Source organism: Pholcus phalangioides, unplaced genomic scaffold (assembly GCF_987345545.1).
Source record: "Pholcus phalangioides strain wild (caught in Gottingen) unplaced genomic scaffold, Ppha-v1.0 ptg000013l_1, whole genome shotgun sequence".
In the NCBI taxonomy this organism is placed as follows: Eukaryota; Metazoa; Arthropoda; class Arachnida; order Araneae; family Pholcidae; genus Pholcus; species Pholcus phalangioides.
This window is the reverse complement of record NW_028301606.1, coordinates 6,378,873-6,395,763: the sequence shown is the minus strand read 5'-3', so window position 1 is coordinate 6,395,763 and position 16,891 is coordinate 6,378,873.

Sequence of the window (16,891 nt, the reverse complement as noted above, 5' to 3'; positions counted from 1 at the left end):
TATATAGATACAGACATATTCAAGTGTAGATTGTGACAAATTGTTGATACAGTTTTCGATATAACACGCGACTTGTTAATGCTATCAAAGGGTATAATGGGTACTTCAGCTCATCAGATATTTATATAAATATGTATGTATTGTGTATGATTTTATTAAATTTTACTCATTTATTGTAGTCGCCATGTAACAGTTTGGCATGTCTTCTAAAACATATACTTGTATTGTGTATATGATGTGAGAACTTATGGGATAAAAAAATCTGTATGGAATTGAGGAAAACAGTTGTTAATTTTTTTTTTTTCACGTCATTGGAGTATGCAACAGTGTCAATTTTTTCAATTGCTATTACAGTTCAAACATATTATCCTTTTTTAATACTTCCTTCATTTACTATTTTTCTTTAAAAAGAAAAGCATATGTACTGTTCCATGTCAACCCAGTTACGATAAGAAAATTTAAATTAATCTATGAAAGTTGGTGCTGCAGACATTGTATATCTGTTTATCTGATGTTTGCGTTGGAATTAGTATTTAAAGGGAAATATCTATGATAAATTTTTGAATATATTTTTCGGCCATGAACCGAGCACTAGCTATCATTTCTAAGATAAAACTAATGATATTTAGAGATAAGAGTTAAAAAGAAAGACTTTATAAAATATGTAAGTCGTTTGTACATAAGAAATAAATATCCTATGTATTTATCCATCTCTTTTTAACAGTTTAAAATTGACAGTTTTTCTCTGATTTAGTCCATTTTATACCAGAAATTATAATTGCTGAAACAGTATCTCAGAGGTTTGATGAGAGTTGTATATTATATAAGTTTGCTATATTATAATAATGAAAAGAATATAATAAAAGAAATTGAAATGTATCAAGAAGGATGTTCAGCATTCAAGACCATAAAAAAGATTCCATTATGTTTTGATGTGAAATACCTGCTTTTTTATTGTGCACCATGTTTGAAATATTTATCTTTTCTGTTTTTATTTATTATATTAGAATTGGTGCTCATTCAATAGTTATACAGATCAGGGGTCTGTCTATAGCTGAATTTTGTATCTTTCCAGACCCTTCACAAAATACAAATGAAAGAAACCATAAATTTGACTTCTTTTTTTGTGATTGATCAACTAGATTGTTTCACTTTCCTACAAAATCACTCTTTTCAGTGGAAAGTTTTCACAAAATCAATAACCATTTTTGTTCACAAATAAGGAAAATTCCCACAAAAACAGGACCTTATACAAAAAAGTCTAGACAGACCCCTGCAGATTCCCTGTTATTGTACAATTTTAAGATTTGGGGGGGGATCACTAGGAACTTTTTTCCAAATTAGGCTCCTTTGAAATGAAAAAAAAACCATCACATTCACTGTGAAAAGTAGATTATTAGGTTTTTAAAATGTGTTTTTTTTTTGTACAAGTGAATTAAGATTTTATATTTCCTGATTACTTGTTATGATTTTTTTTCCTTCAGTAAGAAAGCATAGGTTAAGCTAACTTTTCAATGTTCTATGTACAAGGCATCAGTCTGAAATCCATAAAAGTTGTATATTTACCATAAATGATAAGAAAAAGCATAAAACAGAAAACAATTCACATTTCTATCATGTAAATTTTTATATTGTAATTATATATAATAAAAAATATATATTTTCAAGGTTGAATCTTTAATAGATAATATTTCTCTTTTCAAAATAAAACATCAAAGTTGGAAGAACTTAACAAATAATTCATTCATCTTAACAGGTTTTTGAAAATTTTCCACCTGTGAGCATAATTTCAAAACTGCATCCAGGTGTTATCAAGTCGATAGATTTTAATTATTCACCATGAACTGGAAGATGTCAAATACTTTATTAAGAATTTATATGTTAAACTGATTTAGCTACTTTTTCAGCACTATTTGTACAACTTTTTAAATTGATAAAAGTTATAACATGTATTGATCCCCATTCTGATCACTCTATTTTACTTTTTACTGACAAGAACAATTTTCCTTTTTTATATTGTCATTGTTTTGGCGCAGTTTGACCAAATTGGTCCTTGCGCCAATATGTTTAAAATCTAATCTAATTTATTTAAAAAAAATTATCAATTGGTTTACTTAAGTTTGCTTTGAATTTGTCCTCTGTAGGGTTTTCCCATAATTTGAGGTAGTTTGTTACATAGACACACACACTAAGATATGAATCTGCCCCTATGAGTGGAGTAATTACTTGCGTCCAAGTGCTAAATGAGATCAAAATATTGAGTGCCTCCATAATTAGTCTACTTTACCTAAAAATAATTAGATTAATCTTAAAAAAAAAAGAAGAAATTGTTAAACTGGTTCAGATTACTTTGATTTGTACAAATTCTGAGTATTATCTTAAAGCTTTTCTCGGTGATACATAGACATCCATAAGTTCAGCTTGCTTAGAGCTATGACTTGTGGATATAAGCTCTTCGTATGATGCAAGGAATAGTCCACCTGCTTTGCCCCAGCTTATGTGAATAGGATTTCCCCTCTCTGTTACCTATGATTCACATATCTACAGATTGGTATTGACTGTAATTTTTTGTTCTCTGTATACTTCTGTCAGACATCCATATGAATGCTAGTCTTGACAATTAGTATTCCGAATGAGAACATAGAGTAATTTAATATAGTATGTAAACATAATTAAAATTAATAAATTATATTTATTTTCTTAAACCTTCCAATACAACTTTTTGTTGCCGTAAATCAAGAAAAAAGAAATACGAAACCTGGCATTTACCATAATTTTCCATGATAAATCCATGGCTAGCTTTGAAAATTAATTTTTATCTCTTGTGACTATTGCAAAGCTGAAGTTTACTAATAATGTTTTTTTTTCCCTGTCACACACATTCTGACTTTGAAGAGATTTCAATGAATTCTTATTAGTATTTTTTTTAATGTGTCTCTTTTTAATTCCAGTTAAAAAATTTATACTCAAGAATAATGTCTAATGTCATGTAATACGTGGACTTGACAAAAGAAAGAACTATTTTGGCGCCAGCCAAATTTCTTTGGAGTCAAGCATGGTTTTTTGAATAAGAAAGAAAAATGGTCCTGAATAATGTTTTTTTCAACTTTTAAAAATCTTGCAGTAATGAAAGTAGTAAAAGACTTATAAAATCAGAAAATTTTGTGTAATACACAGAGTAATTTCACATTAAAAAAAAATGTAGGTGTCAATGCCAATTTTCCTTGCTGCCATGGCAACGTGGTGCCTGGGATTTGTCAAGCCCTGATAATATTTTAATATTTAAATTCTCAAAGAAAACTTGAACAGTTAAGTTTAACTTTCTACATTTAATTTTATTTCAATGTTAGTAAAAGTTTTTAAGTTCTTGAATGAAAAATATGTGGGGCTTATGCAATGCTGTTGCGTGTAAATGACGTTTCTTATTAAAAAAGAATTTCAGTAATTTTTACTTTGACTTTACGAGAAATTACAGAAATTTGTGGAGTACAAAATCTGGTCTTTTTGATTGAAAAAATTCGTCAAAAATGTTTGAGCTCAATATTAAACCCAAACATTTTTTAAAATGAATTCACTGTGATTCTTCTAAATTGGTCCTTTTGTTTGTAGTTCCATTGTCATTTCAACTTTGTTTTTTAGCATGTGTAGGAGTCAATTTCCCTTTATAAGTAGTCAAAAAAATTATACATACAAAAAAATTGTAAATTTTCTGCAAGAAAATAGATGCTTTGATTATATTCAGTGTTGCTGCAATTACACATGTATTAAAAATAATTACTTACCGAGCTGTTTGGCCATGGTATTCTATTTTGAAATAGACGATCACAGCGTAACAGCCTGGTAAATCCTTATTTTTTTAATTAGACGCTGGCTGTGAAAGCCTAAGCCAACGTATTACATATGTATTCCTTCATTTATGTGTGACGCAAGTTATCGCGAAACGAAAAAAACAATGTGCCATTAATTCATTTTTATGAAATTTGTGTTCTAACTTTTTATGGGCGGTGGTGGAACTTTTTTTTTTTTGTGTTACTACTTTTGGTGATATATCATTGTTTTAGACATTATTGATGTGATGTTTACTTTATATATATGTGTATATTTTTTGTTGTATCAGCATATTCTTGTCTGATGGATGGATGTTTGTTTATGTGATTGTTGAGCAGAAGAAGAAAAAATAAAAAATTAAACCGAAATGTCATATTTGTGTGCCATTACACTCTAGTTAATGCCAATGTTGGTTGATGGTAGTCCATTTTATAGACTGCCAGTTTTCTGTATCCAGGATTTGAAATTAGAATTTTTGGAAGTCATGCCGCGCTTTATATTTTACTTTTTTTTTTTGTTTATTCCATAGATATATCAATTATGTGCCACTCATCTTAATGCGTAAATTTTTTTTTAGTAAAGATCCAAAATTTTTGTAACTCCACACTTTTTTGAATGCTTATATCAATCACGTATAACAAAATTTCTGAATTTTTTTTTGTATTTCTAATGTAAGTTTGTGGCATTTGAAACACATAAATGAAGTAAAACAAAGTATGAAATCATGCTTATAATAATAAAAATCACAATTTGTAAAATTAACATAAAAAAAAATAAGGTACTACTTAAAATAATTTTTATGTATGTATTTTCTTGTTTTTTATTGGAATTTAATGGCGAATTCTTTCTAAAAATACAAAAATTGCATTCAGCTTAGTGAAAATGACGTATCTTTATTTGGCATCCACCTATTAGGGTATATTTCATTTCAGCTTTTTTAACGATTCCATTAATCTTGGATTAAGATATAAAATGAAACCAAAATTAATATACTGGATGTAAGTAGGCCTAAACCGTTTAAAAATATTGGGGGGTACCTATCAAGACGAATAATGGTCAAAATCCATTCTGCGTCAGAAAAGTGAAACTTGGAAACCATTTCTTCTGAAACCATTTCTGCTCTTTTTGGAGAAGCCTGTTCCACTCACTACACAGAGGGCATGTGGTTTTTGAATGATAGAGACCATTGACAGATCTACTGTCTGGGATATCTGGCATTCAGGACAAGCAAGACGCAGTGCTAAAGTAGAGCTTACTTTAGCACTGCGCCTTGCTTGTCCTGAATGCCAGATATCCCAGATGGTAGATTGGATGTGGTGGACCTGTGGCGTGGTAGCCATGCGCACTATTTCATCACACGGCAACTCCCGCCATATCACTACTACAATTTACTGCAGTTAAGGAGTTGGGGTGGAAATGAAGGCATCATCTCTTGGTGGTTGCTTCAAGCTGATTATTTAAAATATCTTGTTATCTATATTCTTCTCCTAGGTCAAACGTGCGACCTGAGAGCAACCGTGGTAGACAAGCATCCACTTGGGCACTCCTCCATCACTGGACTTGAAGCCACTGAACTTCTTGGGGGGGGAGCACACGAAAGCATCAGTGTATGAGACATCTGTAGACTTTGTGGGAGATCTCATTGCAAGAGAGTCGTGGTTGCAGAGGGTGAGATCAATACAAAACAAGAGTCTGCAAGAGCTAGTCTTGCTAGCCGATTTGAACTGTATAATGGCACCCTTGGACACACTTTGAGCATCTCCTTTGAGTCTTTTGCTGATCAGCACGAGCTTGTGCAACTAAAAACTTCGTTATGCCATTTTATTTCATTGTTGAAATTTTAACATGGACTTTACACTTTTCTAACACTTAAGTAGAATGTGACCATAGGTTCTATTGTAAATATTATTTGTTTTGATGGGTACTATCACCCCCTCAAGTTTTCTAAACAGTTTACGAACACCCTTTATATATATTTTTGCAAAGAATAAAATTTCAATGCATAGTATCTGCGCAACATGTTACATTGAAATTAGTTGAATATATTGAAGAGGGAAAAAAGTTATTGTCGTAATTTGGCATGTATAACATAACAAGAGACTGATGAAAAGTAGCTAATAGTGCTTTAGAGCATAATTTCCAAAACTTTTTGTTTTGTTCCATCGCCCCCCCCTTTCAGAAATTGTTTTTCTCTAATCGTCCCCCAAACTCCTACTCATAAGATCTTATGTTATACCCACAGAGCTTCTATCACTTCCCCCCCCCCCCGTACAATGCCATCGTCCACTGGGGGTATTGCCACTTTGGAAAAACTGCTTTAGAGGAAAGTTAAGCTTTGGGAGATCTACATCTATGGTCATCGCAATGTGGTTAATGCACCAAAATAAGGTTTTAAACCCGCTTCTATTTCCCATGTGAACGGGGCTTCTGCGAATAAATTTGAATCTACCATTTAGTTTTTTTTATGTTTCATACTCATTTCATAATGTCACTACTTTTTTTAATATTGAAGTATTTCACCATTTGTGTGTGTGAGTGAGAGAGAGAGAGAGAAAAAAATAGGTTACTATTGACAATGTTGTCCAAAATCTGAATCTTGATCACATCATATGTACAATATAATCTATCCTAATTTCTTTTCCCATTCCTGGGTTTAGTTTGAAACTTAATACTGCACAATATTCCAATATATGAACATTTATTCCATCAATTATGTAAAATTTTGAGGTTTGGCATTTTCAATTTTGATAATGCTTTTTTTTGCATAAGTAAATTCTAAAAACTGAAATTCACGTGCAATTTTTTTTGATGGAATAATTTTGTTGTAATGGTAAATGAAACATGATAAATTGTTTCACAACAAATGTATACTTATTTTGTTTTTTACTGAGAAAAATCACATTTCAGGGAGGAAAACATTCATTTCCACGCTTAAAAAGTGAAGAAATCACCGATTTTTGATTTCACAACCCTGCTCTAAAATTTCTAATGTGGTGTTTATTGTATTAATTTGAAGACAAAAACATGTGCTTATAGTATAGCAAATTTTTATAACTGTCTCGAAATTGATTCATATCCTGAAGTGACCAAAATAATGTTATAATGGCCGTGCATGTTGCCATTGAGTTAAAAAAAAGATTCTTGTTGAATTGTATGCCATTTCAATTTTGTGAGGTTTGCAGTAGATTTTGAATATTAAAATAATTTTGTTTTTTCAAAGCCTTTTGTATGATGTGGAATTATTTTTATGGCTTATTTCAACTTTTAAAATTCGTTAGTAGGTTACAGAGTTGCCGACGAATTTACCCCGGCAATGCCGGATTTCACGACATTCTCAGGACTTCCTGATTATGAATTTATATTGCCGGTTTTTTCAATTACTGCCACCTAAAAAATATTAAAAAGGAAGAAATAAGAGTTTTTGCATTTTGTGTGCCGTTTTCTTTTTCACCACCAGGTATGAGGCATTTTGGATCACGTGATATTTCCCTTTTTTTTGAGGGACATACAAGGTAACCAGTATGTGGCGACTTCCTGTGCGATTCATGAAAGAAACTTCACGTTATCGATCTGCCTGTTTTTCCTTCAAAAAATGCTTGATTAAAGCTGCGGTTCTGCGATGTAATTTATATGGGCCCATAATTAATTTAAAAACATGCTAAACTATATGGATTGATGCAATTGGATAATATAAGACAATACGGAGACATTAATTCTCATTTTCCCGCTTGAGAAGATATAAATAAAAATTTGAAATCAATGTTATTGCATGAATATCCACCTCAAAAGTGGGTCTGGCTCATTATTTTATATTGAATTTTCTAGGCTTCGTATCTCTAAGCGAGCTCAATATTTCGAAAACCAAAGATTCAATTTTCAAAATTATTGATGTGGCGGAAAACCACTAAATTTCCGCATTTCTACGCTAAAATCGGCAATTTTAACATTGATCCCTATCGGCCGTATTCACCAACACAGTTTAAACTGCAATCGCAGGTTTAAGGATTAGCGATTGACACGGATTGGTTAAAATCCTCAATTTAACCAATCCGTTTCGATCTTCAATCCTTTCATTTGCAATTGCAGTTGAAACTGTGTTGGTGAATACGGATCATCCAGTGTATGTCCCTCAGGAGTGATCATGATTATGACGTCTATTCGAAAAGCGCAAAAGCCTCATGGTAGCCTGTAGGAAAGGTGGTCAAAGCCATCTAAATCTATGAACGTAATCAAACAGATAGCCTGTTGGAGAATCGAAAAATGGCGGCTTATTCGTCACGCGTTTGAGGTCGGCTTTTTCTTCCTGTTTGCTAAATTTTCAGGGTTTTTTTTTTCTCTGTTTCGCTTAATTCTTCGCTTTTGTCGTCTTTTTTTCAGTGTTCAAACGTATATATAATATTTTTTTTGCTCTTTTTGGCCAACTAGTTAGTATCTGGGGTGTTTCTTCAGTGACGTAGGTGTAGATACTTCTAATACTGCATTGTTCTCTCCCAATGAATACCATCAATCATTGAATTCTCTATCCTCTAATATGTTTTCTCCCATGGAGACATTGAATGACTTACCTTCTACATCGGCGGAAAAATAATCTCTGGGTTTCGGACATCGGCCCCAAGGACATTATTCAAAATCTATCTGGATAAAACTTACAGTTCACCGTCAAGGTTGTTGGAGATACGACCATCCCTAAATCAAAGCCCAAGGAATTACGTATGTGCCTTGAACAAAAATTCCTGAATGCAAAACTCATCGATGAAATCCGATTCGCAAGAAATGGTGACCTACTTCTCACTTCAGCATCACCTGAAGTTGTATTGGAGGCCCTATCGCTGTCCTCTATTGGAAATATTCGGGTCAGAGCGACTCTACTTACTGATACATTATCTTCAAAACTGCTTCTGAGAGATATTCCATGTTCCGAAAAGCTGAGTGATGTGGCGTTAGAGCTGATGGACAATGGTTTGGTTCCATTGTGCATTAGACGTTTTGTGAAAAATAACATACCCACAAATACTTTGTTAATTACCATCTTGGGCAGTTCCATTCCTGCTGATCTCAAATTATGGTTCCAAATCTTCCATCCTCAAGAGTTTATAGAAAAACCAAGCCAATGCACTCGTTGCTTCAAATTTACCCATCGTACTAAATTTTGTCCAGTTACGAACACTATCTGTAGGACCTGTGGTGATCATCATGATACAGAATCATGTTCAAATGCTCCTAAATGTATAAACTGCGCTCAAGGTCATGATCCCATGGACAAGAAGTGCCCAACATATATTAAAGAGGCAGAAATAATCAAGTACAAAACAATCAAGCGGATTCCAATTCATCAAGCTCGCAAATTCTTCCAAGATAAATCGCCAACTTTTGCTGACAGAGCAAGTATAAATTGTGTGCCATCAACTATCACAGACGTAAAAATCGATATCCAAAATTTGGTCCGTAAAGAAATCGAATCAATGCATGAAAAAATAATTGAAGATGTGAAAATCTCCATGCATGCACTGATCACTGAAGCTATTCAGTCAATTGTTCCAGATCTGATATCTCAAGTCATGAAGCTGTACCACTATTGTCATCTGCACTTAACAGTGAGCTGATCGCATCCGCATTCACCAGTGAACTGCCTCATAAGAAAAATAAAGTACAAGTTCCTCTTTCAAAGGATACTCCTGCGCAGCAGCCATTGCTAGAGTCCTCTACAGTCACACTAAAGCGAAACTGTTCAAACCATCATAATCAATGATAACTTTTTTTGTTTTTCTTTTTCCCCTCTCTTATTTCAGTACAAGTCAGTACTGTTTTTGTGTTCAACTGCTAGATTTGCAGATATGTTCATTTTCAATTTTACTTCATTGAATAAGCTATTCATGGTTTTCAAAATTTTGTTCTTTCTACTTTAGTCAAGATTATTCAATTTTCTGTATGTTTACATCATTGAAGGTGCTTCAATGGAACTTGCGCAGCATCAATAACAAGAGATTACACCTTCTTCGTTTTCAAAAAGATTATGATGTACTTTGTCTCCAGGAGACATTCCTTACATGTAATGACCGTTTCCACTTACCAAACTTTATAATATACAGATGTGACCGAGACAACAGCTCAGGCAGAGGTGGTGTTCTCACTGCTGTTCGCTCTACATACCCTTCACACGTTATTCATAAATTCTGTCTTCAAGGCGTTGAAGTAATCATTATCAAGATTCATTTCCATAACAAGTACATTCATATAGCAAACACCTATTTGGCTGACACTTCCGAAATCCCTACAGTCATGAATACTATTCTTTCTAAAATCTCATCTCCATTCATCATTGTTGGTGATTTTAATTCGTCCCATTCTTCTTGGAACAGTCCTCGGACAGACACAGCTGGCAGAAATCTTTTTTTGTGGCTTCAACAAAACCCAGTTTGTCTGATCCAACCCAAGTGTGCCACTCATTTTTTAAGCAATTCGTCGAACACAATAGATTTATGTTTTTGTTCTTCAAACTTAATGGGTAAAATTAACTGGTACAGCAGTGACTCCCTTTACGACAGTGATCATCTGCCTATTTGTCTCGACATCAATCTTCGGGTAAATAAATTTTCTCGCAAAATAGCCATCACAAACTGGGATGTTTTCAAGGAAAAGTTGACATCATTTGACAATACTTGCTCTTTTTCTGATCATGTAGAAAAATCCTGCATATCAGCTACAAAAAAGGTGCAATCACATCCTCACCAGTATAATGAGTATTTTGATTCATCCTTAAGATCATTGCTCATCTGCAAGAAAAGGTCATTCAGACAATATCTGAGATGCCCTTGTCCTCCGTGTTGGATCATCTTTAAGAAAAATAATGCAAAATTCAAGAAGGAGCTCAACCTCCGAAAAAGGGAATTTATGTCAGAAAATATTTTTACTCATGCCACTTATCCTAAGATTTTTACAATTCTTAGAAAACTCAAACTCATCCAGTCTAAACTCCAAGTGGATCGTCATCTTGTGTTCCAGGTCAACAATTTAGAAGTGGTGGACCCTATGGATCAGCTAAATCTTCTTCAGTCATCTCTTATAAATAATTACACTCACAAGGTCTTTGACTGTTTCAGTGGCCCCCATCAAGACTTCTCTAGTTTGATGAATGTTCCGATTACCATTGGAGAGCTCAAATCTGCAATTCGTCGTACTCCAAACACATCGCCAGGTCCTGATGGTATCAACGCTAAATCATACTCTTTAATTCCTGACTAACAAATTCATCTCTTGTGTGCTGAATACAATAAAATTTGGCTCTCTGGAACTATTCCAGTGGATTGGAAGTATGGAAAAGTAATTTTTTTACTCAAACCTAATAAAAACCCAAGTTGTCCTAAGTCTTATCGTCCACTGACATTAACAAACGTAAAACTGAAGATTTTGGAACGAATAATTCTGTACAGACTCAACTGGATCTCATTAAAATACAAACTCTTCCCAGCGAACATTTATGCCTTTAAACCACGTTCTGGATCTCAAAACCTTCTTAATGACTTAAAATGCTTTATTTCTAATACTTTCAGGCTCAAAGAATTTGGCGTCATTGTTTCTCTTGATATTAAAGGCGCCTATGACTCTGTCATCTATTCTGCTCTTTTATACAAGCTCAAATCTTTTGGGTTTCATGGTACTTTCGTTAAATGGATGGAGAATTTTTTGATGGACAGAAGATGCATCATTAGTTGGAGAAACCATCAGTCAGATTGGATTGACTTAAAAAGGGGATTGCCTCAAGGATGTGTTACTTCTCCATGGCTATTTAATATTTATATTTCTGACATTCTTTCTCACCTTCCCAACTCCATTCATCCCTTCATTTATGCTGATGACATTTTTCTTTGGATCAGTAAATCAGACTTGAATGTTGTTACAGACGAATTGAATTCTGCCTTAAACCTTGTTTCAAACTGGATGGATCAGTGGGGATTTGTTCTGTCTACTGAAAAATGCAGTTACAGCATTTTTACGAAAAAAAATGTTCCTTTTCTCCCAAATATCCAAATCAACGGTGCTCAGATAAATTACGAGGAAAATATCAAGATTCTTGGAGTTATTTGGGATCAAAAGCTGAGTTGGAGCCCCCAGATCAATCACATTTCCAAAAAAGCCATTAACATTTGTAATATCATGAAGTTGATTGCAGGCAGGCTTCGTGGAGCTAAAGGGCATAAACTTTTGGCTATCTGTTCTAACATTACTTCAAGCTTCATGAATTACAGTTCATTCTTGTGGCATAATAGCTCCAAGAAAAATATTCAAAAGTGTTCTGCTATCTATCACCAATCTCTTCGCATTGCTACTGGTCTTCCAATCTCAACACCGATTCCTCTGTTACTCAGCATCTGTGGAAAACCTCCATTTTCACTGTTTTTGTTAAAAAATGCTACTAATCATATTATCAAAGCAAGAGCTTCCCATTACAGCTCTGTGTTCAAACATATCTGTTCTAATTTCAGTTTTGACCGTCAAGGCTTACATACTAAAATTTTGGATCCTTCTATTATTCAATTCATCAAGGACAACAATTTACTTATTCCTCTTCAACCTCTGTTTTTTGCGAATCCTCCTTGGCTTATCACCAATATTGATTTCACAACCAGTTCTCTTCCATTTCAAACATCATCAAATGATCTCCTCACAAAGCAACTTTTTTATGAACATGAACAAAAATTCTGGTCTTGTTCTACTATTATAGCTACAGATGCCTCAAAAGGAGCTCATACCTCTATTGGAATTTTCTGTGCAAAAACTCCTAATTCATTTCAAGCAGCGCTCCATGATTGCTCATCTGTCTTCACTGGAGAATGTGTTGCAATAATGATCGCAGCACTAAAATTCATTGTCAGTAATGAAAACTACATAATTTTATCCGATAGCAAATCAGCTATTCAAGCAATCGCCAACATCAACCCAAAATCACATTCCGTGGTTTTAGCAACTTTTTATGCCTTATATTTAGCATCATTGCAGGCGACAAGAATCTCATTAGTTTGGTGTCCAGGCCACAAGGGGGTCTTCTACAATGAGCTTGCAGATCATCTAGCACGTACAGCAGTTGATTCCGAAAATCCAGTTTTCCCTACATATGCTTACTTCGAGGATGTGATTAATCTTTCACACAAAAATTGGCAATCATCAATTCATCAATATTTTTGTAATCAACCCCTTTATCCAGTTGCAGATCGTTTCTTCGATGCTGTTAAAAAATTTTCGTTCTATTTTACTAGCCGCAAGTTTGAATCACTCTTTTATCGTCTCATGACCCACAGAGCACCTACCAATGGTTACCTTCACAGAATTCATCAAATAAGTTCACCTAACTGTATCTGTGGCAACAATTGTGAATCTAACAATCATTTCTTATTTACGTGTCCTAAATGCTCAATTTTTAGGGAATGCTTTCTGCAGAATGTAGGCCTTGGTAATAATCAGATATCTGACTGGCACACACTCATTGAAGTGACTCCGAGCACTTTGATCAAGGAATTTGAAATTTTCATGGGAAAATGTAACCGTTTTTAACATTGGCTGCTTTCATTTTTCTAGAAGCTGAGATTTTTGTGGTTTTTTTTTTCTTTGCATCATCTACCGGTTTGTTTGTTGTTTTTTTTTGCTAAGTCTGTTTCTTCATTGTACTTTGTTCCCCACAGTTCTGTTGTTCCTGTTCATCTTCGCAAATGTTTTTATACAAGATTGCACTCTGACGTTTTGAACTAAAGCTGTCCTAGAGCCCTAAGCAGGCATAGAGGACGTTAATCTATCTGTATCTGTATCTGTAGCCTGTTCACATTACAAAATTTTTTTAATATGTGTTTAATTGTAAATTGTTTTGTAGAGAGAGATGATTTAATTGACCGCATTTTCTCTGTGTATTACGGCGCTGACAGTATTTCATAGCGGAAATTACAAAAAATCGGGATCGATGTACCGTAAAATATGGGACATCGCAAGTTGTGGGCAAAATTATTAATTTATTGCTGAAAATTATAGATGGGTGGAAAATTGAGGGCTTCTGCACAAACTTTGGTCAATTATAATGATTTCACGAAAAAAAGTTTAACTAATTCATGGAATCATAGGTGAAAAAACGACATTTGTTTAGAATTATTTGGACACCAAATGTGTGTGTGAGTGTGATAACTAAAAATACGGCCATGTTTCCTAAAAATATGGATAACATGGGTCACCTTTTCCTATCGCTTCTTATTGTGATTCTTATTATGGACGCATACAAAAAATTTTAAATGTTCATAGGTACATTTGCCGGATTTTTAAGTAAATTACCGGGGATATTTTTTCATGAAAGATGCAGGATTTTTACCTTCTGGAGGTTGGCAGGTCTGACGTTATATAGGCTTTCTTTTGTGAATTTCCTGTTTGGGAATCGGAAATGGAATGTATGTAATCAAAGCCGTAACTAAGATTTTTGGTGCTTCCCCCCCTCAACTATAAAATTCACTAATTTTATACGTGGTGTTCTTTGTTCCCACCTAAAATTGCCGCTTCCTAAATTTTGCCGTCGGGGGTAATTGTCCTCCTATAGTCTATTTCCTGTGTTACATGAAAGATACACTATATTAAAGTGCATTCACCCAAGCAGCACAGGATAATCACCAAACCCACTTCAAAATACAGGGTGCTTCAAAAAGAATCACCCGATTTGAAATGCATACATAACGAAAAATATTAAACACATAGACACTTAAGATTAATTTTATATCACATGGCTAATCAAAGTTTTTTTACAAACCAAATTAAAGCTCAATATGTCCACCTTGGGATGCACGGCATGTGTCTATATGGTAGTCAAATTCATCCCAAACATTCGCGGGCATGTTTGCATCCACTGCTGCTGTTATGAGTATCTTCAGTTCGGCTAACGTAGCTGGAATTGGAGGCACATAGACGTAGTCTTTTATAAACCCCCCACAAGAATAACTTTCACATTGTTAGGTCCGGCGATCTTGGAGACCAGTGATGTTTGACTGAATCTCGTAAGGTCCCGTACGGCCGCTCCATCGTTTAGAAATTCTCGAACCTCCAAGCTCCAGTGTGACGGTGTCCCGTCCTACTGGAAAATGAAGTCATCCGAATCGGTTTCTAAATTTGGGAAAAGCCAATCTTGACAAACACTGAAGTGGTGGCCGAAGGAAGAGCGTTAGCGCTACCTGTCGGCAACTGCGTGAAAAACTCTCCCTGCGGGAGATTTCCCTCTTTATACCTATGCATTATTCGATTAAAACGGATTAAAAAATGAATAGGGTTTTTTTTAATTGGATGATTCTTTTTGAAACACCCTGCATATCTTTTTTTAATGAAGGGAAGTTTCTTACGATTTTCAGTAGGTGCAAAGCAGGGAAAAGTGTTTCATTCATAAATCAACTTTATAAAATATCTGGACTTGTCACAATGCTAAAATGACAGGCTTTTACGGAGACGAGATATCCCGTCAATAAAGCTTAAAGAGTTAAAAATAAACAAAAACACTGGGATGTTGATTAATCGAAGTTTCAAAAATCGTGTAGCATATATATACAGTAGAAGGGGCCTCATGATAAAATCGTACAGTAGAATCTCTCGATAACAGACACCTATGGGACCAAAACTTTTGTCTGCTAACGAGGAGTGTTCGCTATTGGGGAAATACGATATACGGTAGAGCTTCGTTTATATGACTTTCACATTTATACGACGTTTGAGTTTGGTCGCAATTGGTTCCTACATGTTACTGTGTGTAAAAAAGATACACCGGTGGTTATGCATAATTATCAATCTTCTCGATAAAGAAAGTTTCATTAAATTTCACTACATTTATCACTTACTGGCGATTATGCATAATTCCCAAAAAAAGTTATAAAGTCTGATACATATGGAGAAATTTATAACCTTTCTTCTCTGCATTAAACCAATTAATTATTTTTACTCGTATATGAAACCTGCACTACACATATTTTGCAAAAAAATTAAATTGAAATAGGTTGTGAGGAAGATAAAAACATTCATAACATTATTAGTCATCAACATGTGCAAACAAAACTAGTATTACCATTCGGAATCAGCATCCTGGACCATAGTTATGCTCAGTTAATCAAGTAGGCTAATTAATTTGACAGATTATAATATTTACCACTACGAGCTTGGGATTATACATAATCACCGTTGAATATGATAAATTTTCGATTTATGAACAAAAATTCACAAATTCGAATTTGAAAAAAAATAGTTTGCCTGTTTTACTGTTCGCTATCGAGAGTGTCCACTAACGGGGAGTGAAATACATTAAACCCTATTCCAAGTTACCGGAGTTCAGAAAAATATCCGCTAATGGGAGTGTGTCCGTTAAGGGAGGTTCCACTGTATTACAAAATTTTCGAGATTAAGAGTGTGATTTGCTACGCGGGTATTTCTACTAGTTCTAGCCAGCAAATAGACACCCTAAAAAAAAAACTGCTTTGCCGGAGGCTTATGATGCTCTTAAGACGGGGGGTTCTAGCTTAAGTGCTGTGAAGTGCGTTTTCTGTATTAAGCACAATAAAATTTGAAGCTAGTAGAAATGTGCAGCGTGTGTATTTCCAGCCCTCGGAGGATTTAGAAAATACAGGGTGGAGAAGTCCGGGACACATTTCAAAAATTAATAAAAATCAACCATTTCACACAAAAAGGTGCGGTTTGCACTAAAATATTTACCATGGCCTAAAATTTTTTTGGAAAACCAAGAAAAAAGTTCAAATTTTACTTACAAGCTGTAAAATGGAAACTCGAAACAACACAAAATGCAGCACACAAATTTGAGTTTATAACAATATTTGTGTTACATAAAGCTACTATACTTCATCATGAGCACCCTTTCAACCGCTTAGATGTATTCCGAGCTAAAAAGGGAAAGGTGTAACGCCAATTGCTTATATTGAAATGTGTAACGCAAATTATCATAAACATTGATTATACTCTGTTGGTGTTGCATTATGTGTTGCATATGTGTTTTGTCGAGTTTTTCGTTTTACAACATCAATATAAGTGATAGTCGCGCTTCTTT